This window comes from Macrobrachium nipponense, chromosome 11 (genome assembly GCF_015104395.2).
Source record: "Macrobrachium nipponense isolate FS-2020 chromosome 11, ASM1510439v2, whole genome shotgun sequence".
Taxonomy (NCBI): Eukaryota; Metazoa; Arthropoda; class Malacostraca; order Decapoda; family Palaemonidae; genus Macrobrachium; species Macrobrachium nipponense.
The window spans coordinates 6,317,502-6,334,806 of NC_061087.1; the positions used below are offsets into that span (position 1 = coordinate 6,317,502).

The 17,305-nt window shown below is 37.5% G+C and overlaps 1 long non-coding RNA gene across 1 annotated transcript in view; it reads left to right on the forward strand.

Moving 5' to 3' along the window:
• The first annotated feature begins 227 nt into the window (after window positions 1-227).
• LOC135217913 (uncharacterized) overlaps window positions 228-17,305 on the forward strand; it is a 28,604-nt gene continuing 11,526 nt past the window's right edge. The window contains exons 1-2 of the long non-coding RNA XR_010315239.1: window positions 228-353; window positions 6,988-7,134. This is a non-coding gene — a long non-coding RNA (uncharacterized LOC135217913). The remainder of the gene's footprint in view (window positions 354-6,987; window positions 7,135-17,305) is intronic.

The window sequence follows — 17,305 nt, forward strand, 5'->3', positions numbered from 1 at the left end:
TTTCTGATGACAAAACAGATGTGTACCATGCACACATACACTCATTCACACTCACAGAGAGAGAGAGAAAGGGAGAGAAAGAGGGAGAGAGAGAATTTGCCAACGCCATCTATTGTTTCGTTCGTTTCCTTCCGCTGTCAAGAATATGCCTCTTCCATTATCCTTGATTGAAGCTCGAACTTAAATACTGCAAACGACATTCTCACGCTGACCGTTTTAGCTGACGAATGTATTGAAGGCCAACTGTGACTGAATATCCATTTTTAGAATATCTCCAGAGAATTAATTTAATGAATATTGAAGACTGTGTTGTTATTGCCATAACTGTTGACAGCGAATGGAAAATGGGGAAGGTGTGGTATATTGTAATTCAGTTAGGACACCTGCATTTGGGTTGTCCCGTGTTGTAAGCGGTTTGAGAGTTGCAGAAAATCTGGTAATTCACAGATGTTTGATAGTTTGAGATAAGGTAATTCTATAGAATAGTTCCGCATGGACTGCAAGGAACATAACCGCGGATACGACATCCACTAGGGATTGAGGCGTCCAATGTATTTTGCCGTGTTTAGTACTGGCCCCTGGGGCTTAATTACAGTCGTCCGAATAAATATTACTTAAAATTCTTGAAACCCAGAATATTTTTCAAGTTGTGATGATGATAGTGCGGTACCAAAAACCGTGTTCATTAGCTGAACTGACATGGTTAAACGCGAGTTGGGTCAAGTTGATATATGTACAGTGCGGGGGTATCAACATCGTAGTTGTGAAATAACTAACCTGCTTGAATGGTAACAAATGAAAGCAGACTTCGAAATATGTGATCGCCAAGTAACTTAATATGCCAATGATTCACATCATGGTTCACCAATTTCAAACACTATTGAAACAACTCGGGGAGGTCATAGGAGGAGACTGGGTATTTTGGTGGGGGAATTTGCAAACTGCCTCATAACATAACCACCTTGGCCTGATTTAAGTTGGGGTACCATTGCCGCGTCACCCAACCTAGCTTAGGGTGCCATAAAAAATAGATTTTGAATACTTTATTTCGTAATTTTGTGAGTGTGTGTTAGGTAGTTTGCAGTAAGAATGTTAGTTTACTTATAATATTTAGAAATTTTTTTCAGTTACTGTGCCATTTTGTACAATGGTGTGTTGTTCGTTTTATTATAAAGGATAGGACTTGTTCATTTTGTAAGGCCTACTTAGGCAAACTTGTGAGATTCTGCATCACTGTTATTGTGGCTGTAATGTATCTGCCCTTGAATGTTCATAAATCAGGTAGTCTTAATATCAGTAAATATTATTTTTAAACCTGTAATTAGTACTTGTTGGTAAGTACAAATGTAAAATATTGAAGTACAGTTTTTCCTGTTAGCTGTGATTTTGACTAATTTGACATTTAACATTCTTTGTTAACCAGTCACAGACCCACGTAAGTTTAACAACAATAAGGAAACTGGATATTTTTGGTTTGGGAATATGAAACCCCTTGCAGCTTAACAAGACTGACTAACCAAAGGTAGGGTACCAAGTCTTACCCGACAGGTCCCCTCCAAACCTGACCTATGGCCAATATATCAGAAGAGGAAATACAGGGATTCATATCAGTCTAAGCTTCCCAAACATTTGTCGTCAAGTCCAATCTGATCAGGGAGGGCTAGGATTTGACCTTGGACCCAGTACCTAATCTAGCGTAGGATGCATAGAACTTTGACTCTATTGATTTTGATCAGATTTTTAGTATGTAGTGGAAAGTTTGCAATATCGTGTGAGATTATGTTGGTTTGTTAATAATATTGTAGGAGATACCGTTACTTGCAGTCTGTGTTAAGTTTCCAGGGCCTGCTGCTGTAAATCGTAGACTCTCGGCAGCAATTGGTTTAAAACTTTTAATACATTTTTTAAACGGAAATGTTAGTACTTGTGTTAAGTAATGAACAGATATTGTTTAACTCAAGTTAGAACAGGGCCAGGATTGTGCTTATGTGGACAGTGTGATAATGACTGCATAATAGTTCTAGAATATGTGGCCCTGAGTGTTAGTTATTAAAATTTTCTTAAAATCAGTAAGGTTACTTTTAAACCTGTAATATAGTCAAAATTTTAGTACTGTGAGAAGCTATTTCTTCAGATTTTGGTTGATTTTGACTAGTTTGACATTGATTTCTGTCAGAAATGCATAGGAAACACATTGTATACAAACTCTTTTTAGTTCGCAACAATAGGACATTACTGTTGGGGAAGGGGAGGACTGGGTTTTAAGCGGGGAATATGAAAACTGCCTCATGACGTAACCTCCATAGCTGAACACTACAGAACCAGGTCTTACCTTATGAGTTCCACCTAAGCCGACTTGTAGCACCATAAATCATAAAAGTGAAATACAGGGATTCATTATAGTCTGACCTCCTCCAACCCAAGTAACAAAGACCTAACTTCCCATTAGGGGCGGGCGGTTGGTCTTGTACCCCTATTTCCTTACCTGGCCTAAGGTGCCAAAAACTGTAGTCTTGGTTATTTAGATCACGTTAGCAAGTGTTGGTAGCTTGTGATTTTATACAAGACTTGGGTAGTGTGCAATAGTGTATAATCATTAGGATACCGTAAAAGACTTGTCGTAGTTACTTCAATGATATTATATAATGATGTGTTCATACGAAAATGCATAGGGCTGTGTTGTCTACAGACCCTGCTTTGGTAAACCTTAAAATCTAAAATTATTTTTTTTAACAGAAAGGATAGTGGTACAGTACTAACAAACATACGCTCAGTAACTAAACAAATCTGGTTGAACCCGACTTCAGAAAAATAAAGCCAGAATTTTACTTGGATAGACGATTTATCCTTTTACTTTATTATTGTTATTGAATAAGTGGCTGCATAATGGGATAACAAGGGCTCTAGGGCTAATCAAGTATATTGAGCACAAATAATAAATCCTTGCGACCAAAACGCCTTTGTCACACTAATAAAAGTGGTACAGAAGTGTTTTCATTTCCTCGTTACTCAATGAATTAATTTACAGTATTCATAGAGGGTATGTAGTATATATAAAATGTTACGGTCTCTTACTTTAAATGTGCTTCTGTGCAAATTATGCCCAAAATTTCCTTTTCTTTTAGTAACATAGTGTTGCTTTGTCAAAGGTGTACGTTGAACAGTGTTTGCGTACACTATAACAGTTGTATCCTGGCCAATTACAACAGTAAGCACGTTACTCATCAGTGGGCATGTGTTAGTTCTCGGCCGAGGAATGCAATACATAACTATAATTTTATCGATGTAAAAGGCGATCGGTGGTGTAATTTGTTACACAATTTATCTCTCAAAGCTAAATGGCCCTTATTCTTTGTGTTTATCACACTCGGAGGCAGGGTGGGATTCCAGTTTTGTGGTACGTGAGTGACTTAGATGGGTGGTGCATGGTAGTATTTTGGAAGAAATCCAACCCCCTTATCGTTAACTAAAAGGAACTGGATTAATGTTTACATTGTGGAATGATTTCGGTAGTTATCTGTTTGACATAACATGATTTATGAGTTATGAAGTTGGGAAGGTGTGACAGGTACTTTTGTAGAAAACCTCAGATTTATAAGTAAGGAACAGTTTTGTCGTTAAGAGAAAATGCGAGTTGTATACACAGTTATCGGAAGATTTCAATTATATTTATAGCTCTTATAATTTGCAATTATCATTGCAGCTTACCATGGGTAAAGGTAGTGATAGTTAGCGTCAAGGGGATATGTTCGTTTATTAATGTGGAAGGCTGTACTTTCAGTTGCCCCAAAATTAACAGAAATACTGCCTGGTTAGACAAAAAAAATAATGAGTCACTGATAGGCCTATAATGGGCAAAGCCTCAGGAAGAGAGTAATATTAGTACAATGTTGGCGAACAAGCAGTTACAAACTCAAACTTGATTATTCAGAAATGAAATTTTGTTTGGTAACCCACGTCTTTATAATTGATAGTTCTCCAGTAATTTTATTACGAGCAGTTTTTTAAGACTTAGCCTACCTTAATAAATGTTTACAATAGATACAGTTAATGGCAGCATGTTTCTTTCCCCATGAACTTCGGAAAAGCAGGCATAGTTAGTTCAACTGATGAATTCCCCTCTGGGGTCAATGAATTAATCTTCTCTTCCACGAGATATGAAACTTTTTACACATTTTAATTAAGATTAACTCGGGCAAAGCTCAGATTGTGAGTTTTGACACTACGGATGTAATTAAATTCAAGTTATGTGACTAGGTACGTTTTTTCAATCAGTTCAACATTAAATCGAACAATTCCTAACTCGAGTATTTTGATACACCGGATCTAATTACTTTCAAGGTATGAGACTCGCGAAGGCTTTTTTTTCCATGATATGCTATTTATTTTTCGGTAGACTAGTTTTTCTGTCAACGTTGCTTTGGCTTTATATTCAATCATAAACCATCATACGGCCCTTCGTAATATTTTAGGCCCTCCACCATTCCATACTCATGAGTAGCTTTAAACAACATAAGCCAAGTAGGTCACTACCATGTTAGCTCCTTTTAAAGCAAGTAAAGTATATGTCTAAAAAATTGAGCTAATGTAAAACCGCAAGACGAATAAATGAAACAATTTTTTTGCTACCTATGTCTTGAATTCGGCTTTACTGTTTATTTTTGCAGTAGCGTAATGCCTACTGTCTCAGCCAAGGAAACCTTGAAAAAAATCATGAATAAAGATTCAGGAAATGTCGCTTGAGATTAAACATGAAATGGAATTGTATGGAGCTGCGATAAACTACTTTTTCATATTCTGGATCCAAACCATGATCATATAATGGGCACACTTCGGGCGCTTTCATCTGAGGTGAGTTTCACATTTCAAGGAACGTTTCATCGGCGTTTACAATTAATTCCAGTTACACTTATATTAACTGTTCAAATAATTATGTTATCAGATTCTTCCATTGCAAGTTTTTACATGATTATGTTGTTTCAAGGATACTTCTGTTATGAGTTTGTAAGGTTAGCCTTGCTGCTAATTTATATAATCGGTAATTAACCAACGAATTAGCCTGCTCTTGCGAGAAAATAACTTTTACTCAGTTTACCTAACAATCGTGTGATCTGCGTTCTTCAGTATGAATGGTTTTGATTTTAATTTTTTTATATAATTCCTCATTTAAGAACCAGTAGGCTTAGGAATTATATAAATTGGAAGTATTTGTGACTTTTAGAAGTTAATTTTTTTCTACTTAAGGTTATCACTACGTTTCTTAAGGTTCCAGTATTTTTATAACTTTTACTAAGAAATATTATGAGTATTAATATAAATACAACCAAGAAACTCTTTACTAAGTGATGCCTATGTTACCTACCGTATGCTTCCTTATACTGGACGATAGTTCCGTTTTCCCCTTTATCAGCCAATAAAGATGCAGAACTGATCAAGATGATCACCCTGTGGCAGCTGTTTGTTTGTTTATGGCATCTATTTCCGCACGACAGAGCTGGTAGTGCCGTAGCTGTAAATAGATCAGTCAATTTCAAATTTCGTTTATGCTGTACATCGTTGACTTTATATATGATTGATTTTTTTTATAATAAAAATCCAGAAGTTTCGTTCTTAGAGAATTGTCAGTTTTTTTTTTTTTTTTAATCTTGTTGCAACTTCAATGTACAACTTTGCCAGGCTATTTACCGAGATTTGGGTACCAAAGGTTGCATGCAGTAGTACCGGTATAAACTGTGCCAAAGAAGGGTTTATTCTGTAGCTATGAATCGAGTGCTACAACTAATTCATCTCCGTAGGGGGTAATGCCATTAGTGGCCGTCATGTGGTGCACTGTAGACATTACTTAAGGTTCTTTGCAGCGTTTCTTCGACCCCTAGCTGCAACCACTTTCGTTCCTCTTACTGTATCTCCTTTCATATACTTTTTTTTTTTTTCCACCCTGTCCTAACACTTGATTCATATCGCAACTGCAAGGTTTTCCTCCTGTTACACCGTTCAAACATTTTACTGTCAATTTCCATTTCAGCGCTGAATGACCTCATAGGTCCCAGTGTCTGGCCCTTGGCCTAAATTCTATTTTCAAAGAGTAATTCATAAATTGCATTGTCAATTTTGTCAACTGGCAAAGGAACTTGGGACTTGGCTCATGCGTAGGTAATCATTATTATAACAAGGAATACTTAAAATTTAGTGAACTCTTGATTCATTTCCTTTCCTCGTTATAAATAACTGCGTATTGTTAACATGCTTGTAAAAACAATTGAAGGGCAGAGATCAATTGAAGCTTTCAAATTAACCCAAGCTTTTAAAAATAGGTTGTTAACCATATCCCGCAATAATATAATGGTTACCGGAGGTTTCAAGTATACCTGTACTCGTAGTTCAGAAGTCACTAGCAATGCGTCAACAGGGAAAGAATATCAGTTTGTTAGTGAAGGCAGTTTTGCTCTTATTACTTTTGTTTTATTTCGTGTGCATTATTGTTGCCTTCCGTTGATCATCATCATTAGAGCAGATTAATTTAATGGTTTACTCGGTATTGGTGGAATTCTTTGCTTCGGTTACTTTTAGATATAGTAATTATTGAGATCCTTTTACCTTCGTTATGTCAATAGCACTTTCTTAAAATTGGAATGATTTGTATTTAGGATATGGTGTTCAGCATTATGGATTTATCCTCCATTGTAATAAGTTTTGTTTTAATGGCGTGGATTTTTCCCTCACTAATTCGTGTCATGCCGAGGCTAGCTAACGAGGATTGAACTCTAGTATATGAATAATGAAGTAAGAAAATCACCATTATCCGTTTTCATTTTTGAATTTATTCAGACAGTCTTATTAAGAATTAAGCCATCTAAAAGAGCCAAGCTGGGTTTTTGTGCTATTGCAAAAGTACTCAAGCATGTGACGCCTTTACATATATTGTAATGTCCATTATTACAAAATATCAAATATTGAACCTGATGAAAGTTTAAACTTCCATTACAGGATAGTTGAGTAATTATAAGCCGAAGGAAGGAAGTGGCTTTATGACACAGATTCGTCAAGATGGAAATTCTAATTACAGCTTTATGAATCGTAAACCCCAAAGTTACGGTGGCATGAAAGTCGCTACTTAACGCTACCTGCTATGAGGTAAGTTACAGCCCTCGAATGCTTGACACTGCTTTTCACAATACAGATCAGATGCCAAATTTGTAGACAGCTGATTTGTATAGTACTTTTGTTTATGCACTCTCTCTCTCTCTCTCTCTCTCTCTTCTCTCTCTCTCTCTCCTCTCTCTCTCGTCTTAGCAGTCTTCATAACATAAGTAACCTTATGGTCGTAAATGCGATATGCTTTACGCCTAAAAAGCAAGTGGTTCATGAGTCTGTCAAAGGATTTTCTCCCACCAAGGGGTCCACAGCCCTCCACCTTACTCCTCTCAAGCTGTTTATTCCTTAGGATACCTGTGCTGGGGAATGGCATGTAATTATAAACTGACTTGCTTGAAGATTGATTATGCACATGGTTTCATCTGTCATTTAGTAGTTGACAAAGGAAACTTTCCTCGCAGGGTGTCAGCAAAGCACTAGACTTCATTTACTGCTGAGTGGACTAAATGAAGTACAAGCTGAAATCTAATATGTATATAAGTGTGTATTAACGAAAGATGGTATGCTTGTGTTCATTCGACACCTACAACTCTGGCAACATCTGGCAACAGTTCCCATATTTTTTGTACTTCCCCTATCCTTAATACTAAATTCTTCAAGGGAAACTCGAAAAATGCTAGTATATTATTATTCAATTTCTTCATTCCAAAGCAGACAGCTGTTTTAGTCACTGACTTGTGGACTTCTTTAAGGCTACATTATGTTTACAAAGGAATCACATCTCGATTTAAAGGCGAGAACCGCCAAAAACTGATTGAAGATCAAGAATGCAAAATCAAAATTTTAAAGACTTCATGGCTCTGGAAAATGAAGATCAATAAATTTCCCAAACCAATATGTTTTAAAGTTAATATTCCTACTCTAAAGAGGGTCCCAGAGTCTGCATCACAGTTTTACCGAGAGGCTTTCACTGTTATCCCAGTACTGACATCCTTGCACGCTGCTTTCAAATTCGGACAACACACAACTCCTTGACACTAAAGTAACAGTGTTTCTCATCTGGATGCCAGGTTGGGGCAGCTAGGGACATTCAGTACTCTCGTGCAGCTTCGGTCTCCATATCCCTTGATTCCACTGAGGTGTTAGAGATGTGTATTTCTGGTGACAGAAGTTCACTCTCGACGTTGTTCGGAAATCACGTAAAGCCGTTGGTCCCGTTGCTGAATAACCACTTGTTCCATACAAAGCAAAAACACCATACACACAAACATATCTCTTGAGGTGAAACTACTACTCCATTTTTATGGAGGATGTCCTCGTCTTTCCATGCTTTAATTATGCTTTTCTGGGCGCGGTCTTATTTCCTTTACATCAAATGCTAATCCACACTTGGCACCTACGACCCTGGCAATATTTCTAGTATTTTTAATACTACACCAGTCATTAAGACTGAATACTTCAAGGGCCGAAGAAGAACTACGTATGTATTTCGAGTTATTCATCCTAATGCCAACAGTCATATCAGCCATTAACCTGTGACCTTCTCAAGACATACACAAGATTCACAATGAAACACTGCCTTAATATACTGAGAAACACAGCCAAAAACCATTTGAAAATCAAGAAAGCAAAATTAAATTAACACATTTTACATACCAGAACCATGTAGATTAAGCGTTTTCCCAGATGGCGCATGTCTCGGTTAATTCTGTCTAGTCCTAGAGTTCCAAAAGCCAGCAACCAAACCTACGTCTAGTAATTTAAATCTGCAAACCCTACTGGGACCAGAATCCTTGAGTTCCCTAAAGACATTCAGTGTTCTCCATCCTAAGAGCAGACATCCATGTCCAACTTCAGTTCATGTCAAGAGGCTTTTAAACCAAGTTCAAACTTGCAAACTACACTGGTACTAGCTTCCTTAAGTCTCACTGGGGATGACAGTATTTCTCGACACGAGGGTTGATATTGAAATTCAGACTGCAAATAGAACCCAAAAACCCAGCATACTCTTATGTCAAGGCACGGTTTATAACAAGATCCTGTTACCCTCCTCCAAGCTTAAACTTTCAAACCATACTAGTCCCAGACTACTTGGATCCCCAAAAGATAACATTGCTCCCCATCAAAAAGGCAGCAACTGGTGTCAGCGCAAATGACATTGAGCGGATTTCAACCAGCCTGCTAATTCATATTAACAAATTAAAGCGTTTATGGCTTTTAATAAATCTCGTGGTGACAAAAATGCATTGGGACACAGGCGGTCACCCATGTGAAAGGAAACTGTGTCACCCTTGGGGACCCATGGAATCTTAGAGCAGCGTGTTTTGCAGATTAAAATTTGAACGTCTAAAAGACAACAATAGATGATGTTATGAATACAGTTGAGTAGTTGTAAGCTTTTGGGTTCTTTGAGGCTGGGGAATTGATTGACGATATCCTGACGTGTGGAAATTGATAAAGTTCGTTTTTCTAAGGTGTGAAACGTGTTACATTTTCATTTTGGATTATTTGCAATTTTTCTGTACTCACTGCATACTGGTGTGATTCCATTGTAAATTAGAGCTGCCCTGAAAAATGTGGTTAAATTAATGGCTGAAACAGCCATCAACTTAGGAATTATTAATTTTTGCAAGATATTAAGTTTTTTATATGAAGATTTCAACATTAAGATTAGAAGAACTGAATATATTGAAAATTTTGCCAGAGAATTGTAGATACTAACATGTGCATCAGACATTAAGCTACTAATGTTTAGTAACCAATTCATTCTATCTCTGAAATAATACCGAAGGGGAATTGTAATAGATAAGTGATAGTCACCTAATGGACTCGATCCACTGACGGTAACTATAAATTACTTCATTGACGACAGCTGAGTGGTAGATGACTCGCCACTGAAGTCATCGATAGTTATCGTCGGTGGTTCGAGTCCATCAGGTGACTTATCAATTACCAGTTATAATTCCTTTCGGTATTTCCGAGGTTGAGCAAACTGGATATTGAATAACATTTGTAACTTAATGATTATGTTTAAAACAAATGTCCTGGTGATGTGATATATATATTTGTATATACATTAGATAGGTAGATTGTAGTCTGTGTGTGCGTAGAATCGGTTACCGTAAATCTTTGTTAATATTCATTATTTAAAGTTGTGCCTGTTGTGTGAATGGATTATGTACTGTCCTCCTGAGACGACTGGGAACTAATTTCTTACAAGTAATTATTGTACGTATATCAATGTAACAGCTGGTCTCGCTCGCATGCGCCCAAAAACATTAGGGGACAATCCGTAGATGGTTATAAAAACCTCATGTTTATTTCTCGCGGAAGAAGACATCGCAGGGTTTTAGGTAAAGGTGCAATGGAAGGTGGGATTGGTTTGGTAAGGGAGGTGGGGGGTTGGGTGTGTGTGTGAGATGTTGGTGGAGGGGTGGAACGGGTTAGTTGAGGACTGTCGTAACTCCACTCAGCGTCAGGGGTTGTCACTTGAGTTGACGATATCGTAGCTGGGGACGAGTTAGCACCTCACTCGCAACCCAAACCACGTAAGGGGTAATTTCCCTCATACGTAGCATTTGCCCTTTTAATGTAACATGTATCAGACACCTTCATATCTCACGTGCCCCGCAAGCCTTGAGAAGGGAGGGGGGCGGGGGGGAGATTCAAGCCTTCCCACATCCACATGGACATGGACAGAGCCTCTCCACCCCCCTCCCCCTCCCCCTCCCCGAAAAAGTTCCTCCTTTCTCCCAAAAATATTCCGCCCGCGTATGCTGCTGGTAAATAAAGAAACAGGTACTAACTTCTCCACATAGGAAAGGGGAAGAGATGCGGTTGTGGTAGTGCTAGGGGTGAGTGATTGGGGGGAATGGGGGTGGGAGTGGGGGGAGGGGGTAAGGCAAGGAAGACCTACCAAGGCTGCTTCAAAAGGCTTATAGATATATATTTTTGTTGCAATTTTGCGGTAGTGTGTCTCGCGGGTGAGTCGAGCTACATTTGTAGGATTAAATTCAATCTATCTGAATAACATCTCTGTCCTATCTAATCAATCTTTCATGCTTATCAAGGCCCGCATGGCAAAGTAGCCCTTGCGGTGTCCGAACTGGAGGGCCAAAGTGGCTCGCTCGCCCCATATTGACTGCCGCTCACATACTAGTAATCTTCGTCAATGCAATAAAGTTAACAAGTGAAATTGAGAATATTGGAAATTATGTCCCGCCTGGAACGATATATTGATGGGCTGGAGGATTTACGAGCCTCAGATCAGGAGATGGTACAAAAAGGTACAGATCTGGCCGAGGTAAGGAAGGAGACTGGGGAAGGAAGAATAAGACCCGGTGGAGGAGGAGGAGGAGGTGGAGGAGGGGAGGGGATGAGATGGGAGGGTGAGTGGTAACACGGTAAGGGCCAAGGAGTGGAAGACATGAGAAAGAAAGGATAAGTAAATCTTGAGAGCGAGTTGTGGATAACTGTGTGAAGTCATTAGAGAAAGGCTTAAGAAAGAAAGAGAAAGCGCTTGCTGCAATGAAAGTAATGCGCAAAACACAAAAATTGGAACGGGAGATTAAAGAAAGTTGAGAGAAAGTTTAGAATGGAGAGAAATCACCTCGTGATGATACAGAAACAAATCAGGGTTATATTTTTAATATAATACTTCAGGAAAGAAAGAAACTGAAAACCAGCTTAAAGAGGAGAATGTGATAATGGCCCAAGAGTGAGAGTAGAGTGATAGAAAGTATGAGGAAAAAGATGAAAATTAAGAAATGAGGGAGTAAAAAATGAAAGGAGTGGTTGATGCACCGGGATGGAAAGGGGTCGACCAAAGAGGGGGAGAGGGAGCGAAGGGGGAGGGGGAAGGGAAGGCTAGAAAGTTATAGGCTTGTATCTCTTGAGTAAGAGAAATAGTGTAGGATGTTTTTTTTTACCTCATGTCCGTTTCGCACTGCTCAAGAAAAGTGAGCACGGTCTTGCATTTCGATTTCTGTTGACCTTCTGCTCTGCGTTTTTTATCAAGTGCTTAAGAATTGCTTGGAGTAATTGCCTCTTATTATATGAATTCCTGTCGCAATTCTAAAAGTAGTACGGGCGATAATTGGCTGTTGTCTTTTTAATAGCAAGAAGTCAGATTGAAATAAGTATGATTCGTCGAAATTACTTCCACTGCTCTGCCTTCAAAATTCATCGAATATTGAATCGCCCAAATAAAAAATAACTAAAAGAACAACGAATGTTAGATATATTGAATAAGATGTGAGAAAACTATGACAATTCAGGATGTTTTCAATAACATTTTTAAACCTGTCATTTCAAAACACACAGTGGCAAAGATAATTTGAAGTGACTGCTACGAAATACAACAATTTTCATTAATCGTCTACAGGGAGGTCAGCCGGACGATATATAAGTAGCCTATTAAAAGGCGCACAAAAAAAAAAACTTATTTTCCCAGCGGAAACTAGAATCGGCTGTTTGAACATACTTAAAGTGGGAACAGCTGTTAGAAACCAGGGAACTGGAATCAGTTAGTTTCAGGTAAACAGAAACTGGAATTGGCCGGTGGCGGTTTGAATCTGCTTAGAAGAGTATAACGGTACTAATAAAATTTGGACCAGGACAAATCTTCCACTTGCGACGGCTAGGAACGTTAGGGTTGTAGGAAAATTAAAATGGTTCTTCTTAACTTATGGAACTGCAGCTCTAAAGGGGGAAAACTGATGCAAAATAAGGAAACTGAAAAATATCTAATTTCTGGCAATGTGCAGGAATTATGCCGTGATCCTCCATTATTAAAAGTAAAAAAAAAATCTGTTGACTTATGGGTGTAATGTGCATCCAGTGGTTAGTCGCCTGTTCCGATTCGTAGTTTGAGTTGGGAGGTAGAGAAGAGATGGAAGATAGAAAGAAGAGAAGAGCAGGCGCGTTGATAAATGGGAACAGAAGTATATAGATCGTCTGGACATAGTTGAGAAAGTAGAACCTCTAAAAGGTTAATCATCATCTCACTTGGGCGAAACTATTCATAAGATTTATTAATTTGGGATTCTCTCTCTCTCTCTCTCTCTCTCTCTCTCTCTCTCTCTCTCTCTCTCTCTCTCTCTGACAGGATGGTTATTGACGTTATTTAAAGAATGTAGTAAATAACTTTTCGAAAAAATAAGCCTGAAAAAGGAACACACTACCTGAGCACTAGTGTTTCATATAAAAAGCAAATTATGAGATGAAACCAGCATATCTCGCGTCCATGCTCGGATACGTCTTCCCAGAAACATTTGTTAGCCCTTTTTGTTATAACAGATAAAAATATCGGAATATTTGTGCCTCAATTAAATCCAAGAATAATTAGTTATCCTTGATCTCCTCGGATGACGTGGGATCTGAAGAAATTAATTGGAAAATGGGGATATGTGGAGAAGAGATTTTATTTTGTATTTTTAATTCGGAATAGATATGAGAAACGACCTCACTCAATTATTAAGAGAGCTATTTCGGTGGAATAAAAGGAACGAGGCAGAGGCCTGGGAAACAATTTAGGAAATTAATCCCAAATCACAAAAGTAATTCGTAAATGAACTAGACAATGCAGCGAATTCCCCGTAATTCTTTTCTCTCGGTTTTCTTTGCTATTGTATATACACCCTCGGCTGCTGAAATGTCGTCTTTTATCATCATTTAAGAACAGGATAACTAGAAGATTCATTTGCCCGTAAGGGGGTAGTGCCGTCAGTGCACCTCACGCGGTGCACTGTAGGTTTTACTTCAGGTTCTTTGCAACGTCCCTTCGGCCTCTAGCTGGCAGCTACTTTCATTCCTTTTGTACCTCCGTTCATATTCCCTCTCCTAACTTTTTTTTATGTTGCAATTGCGAGTTTTTCCTCCTGTTACAAGTTTCAAACCTTTTTACTGTCAGTTTCCGTTTCAGTGCTGAATGAACTCGTAGGACCCAGCTCTTGACCTTTTGCCTAAATTCTATATTCTGTACTGTTCTCTTCAGACGATTCCCTTGGAAATGGAATCTTGAAATATTATACTTAATGCTGAGTAAGAATGAAACCCGTCTGGCACTACCCGTCTTAAGATGATTCTTAACAGAGGACAGATTAAATAGAAGGATGAAGAAACGAGTTTGATTTAATATCGTTTGGTGATTATCAAGAGGATATTGGATTTGTTTGGACAGTGTTCCAGTAATTGCATTTTATGTAATTCATTTAGTGATGACTTGTCACACTTCCCATTTCTTGTCGTTGATCCAATAATGATTATCTTGGGATGTGGCCGCTTTTATACTTGTCATGGCACAACGTCTTAACAGAAATCCTGAAAAAGCTGGATTTGAAATACTTAGTAAAATATCTCTCTCTCTCTCTCTCTCTCTCTCTCTCTCTCTCTCTCTCTCTCTCTCTCTCTCTCTCTCTCGATGGCTACTTTTATCAATGCGTTGCTGCGGCTGTTTTTTTTGTTTTTTTTTCAGCTGAAAACCGTTCATTATTGAAACGGAACTCATCACTGTATAGCAAAATCGTTATTTCAGAATTCTAGGAATTTCTGAAACCTAACAAATTTCTGATCCTAAAGCCTGATCGTTAAAGAAACCATTCAAGAGTATAGCTTTAATAGAAATCAACCTTGTCAGTTTTTTTCTTCTTTTTTTTCTTTTATCAGGCGTTAAAGTTCCATGTCGATACAGAGACGAAGAAAAGAGAGCTTGATTGTTGTGTAAAATTCATGATCAATAGTATTCAAACTATGTCACACTTACGAAACAATTTTATAAAGGTAGGTGTATGTGTGTGGGGGGGGAGGGGGGCGCCATATTGATATCCACATCATTTACGTTTGATTTGATTTTCTAGAGAAATTAATTTATCCCCATTCATTTGGTGTAAGAAGTCTCAAATGGCAGCACTGTTCTCCTGCGTATATACATAGCTATTAACCTTATCCACTTGGCAGCCAGTAGGTCTTTGGTGCTTATGTGCAGTAAATCGTATAGTTACGATTTTTAAATAATTGTTGTTGTTGTTTTTGGTTTCTACTCCAATGACTGGGCAGTTAAGGCTTAATAAACTCGGAAGTTGGGATTTATGAGCAGTTGATTCCTGAAGATATTACACTATTTGCGAGAATTTTCTCACTCATTCTTAGTAACGTGAAAGTCTAAAATGCAATTTATCATATAAAAGAAATCTGAAGTATTTCTAATTTCCACGCAAAAACTATTCAAAGAAATGCGAGGGCAGTACTACAGTGCCATTAGGCTCCTGGAAATAAAACCCATTAAGCAGCTGAAATGACTTCCTTGTATAATTAGACCTTTCTCATTCTTGCGACGTCATTTTCCAATTCCTTTGTGATGTCTAAATATTAATGTAGATTTTTCATTAGATTGTTGCGACTTTCCTACAGTTGTAATGTTTCCTTATTCACGTCTTTGCTGTCAAAAACTCATTATGAATGCAGTCATTCGATACAAGTACGTATGTAAATTTTGACAAGATTCAAATATGTAATTATTGATAATTCTCTTGTTTTTGTCTTTATAATCTTATTCGAATTCAACCTAAAATAGCTGTTGTGCTGTTGTATACGCCGTTGGAATTGATATTAATATCTCAGTTTATCTTGTGGTTAGCAAGGTATCGGGAACTAAGCAACTGAAAAATGTGTAGATAAAGATAGGAATAACTACAAAAAAAAATTAAAGTTTCCTGCAACAGTGATGTTGAAGAGTTTATTGCGTTTGTATGTTTGGTGAACATTTTGTTTTATCAGAAGTTTCCACCATATACCCTCATACAAATTTTGCATGTGAAGTTTTATATACAAATGCTTAAGAATTCCTTGTGTTTGTTAAGTTTCTTTTACTTTATTGTCGCGGACGCTCGTTCTTCATTTGAACTTCATTTTTTTCGCGTACAGCTCTCTTTCTCTCTCTCTCTCATCAGTGAAACCTTATTCATTACAGCCATTGTTTCATATCTTAATTAGAATCACTAACGTATTTTTGTTCCAGTTATCGTTCCTCGTATTCTTCCATCCATATTTCGTCACCTCGTTAGACCCTGACTTTTTTCCCTCCCCCCAGACTTTTTTTTTTCTTTTTCAAAATTTATACTCTGGCTGGATTTTAATTACTTGCATTTTTACTTCAACGTTTTCCAATTATTTTCGTTCAGAATTCTTCGCACATTTTCGCATGGTTCGCTCCTGTGATGTCGGGGATTGTTTTATCCCCGTGTCTTGTTTTTAATGGCTTTATATTCATTTCAGTGCTTAATTGCTTTCTTGATTTTATGGTTTTACCTCCTCCTCAAATTCATGTTTAATTCATATTAATTAATTTTGTCCTATTGTCTCCGGCATAGTTTTTTTTTTTTTTTTTTTTTTTTGCTATGATTTTATGCTACAGTGTCTGGGTGGTGTTGATTTTGGAAGGGTTATTCTGCATAGCCATATTTTCACAAGTTCGTTACATTCCCTTTAAAATTCCGTCATTTTCCTTTTGAGTTCGTATTACTTTAGAGCGTTGCTTCCTCGATCGGAAGTATAAGTTAAGATTTGGTCTTGTTAACTTACTTCTATTTTAGAATTTAGAATTGGCGATGAGTAATAAGATATCAGAGCTAAGAATCAAATACCAGTTGATAAGCTAGGTGAAAAAATGGAAATAAGACGTAGATGACGCGGAAAGACTTGACCTAGCAGCTCGAAATGATCATATAACCATAAGGTCGTCGTCTATCAGGAGGATTATATTGACACTTGAATCAGGAAACCTTCCCTAAAGGATTTTGTTAATCCAAATTTAAATTGATGAAAATGATAATTCTAAAGGATTATATTTGTATGAAGATGATGATTCTTGATGTGAGGGGGACAGATTCTTGTCACTTTTCCTAGAAACATCAGGGCCCAAACTACTAGAAGAAAAGTATTTATGTACTCACTTAAAATTGAACGTCTCTTACTTTAAAGCCGAATGTTGTTTAACAAAAACGATTATATCTAGATTTGAACTTAAATTTTGTTTATCGACTATCTTATATTGTGTCATTATCCCTTTCTACTTCTCTGAAGTCAATCAAGTCACTGTCACGCCTTTTCCATATGGAATGGTAGACATAAAACTTATTACCAATTAGAATTTAAGCTAATATTTTAAGATGTTTGTTACCAGTGTCTCACATTTCTTCAGAAGCGCCTCAGT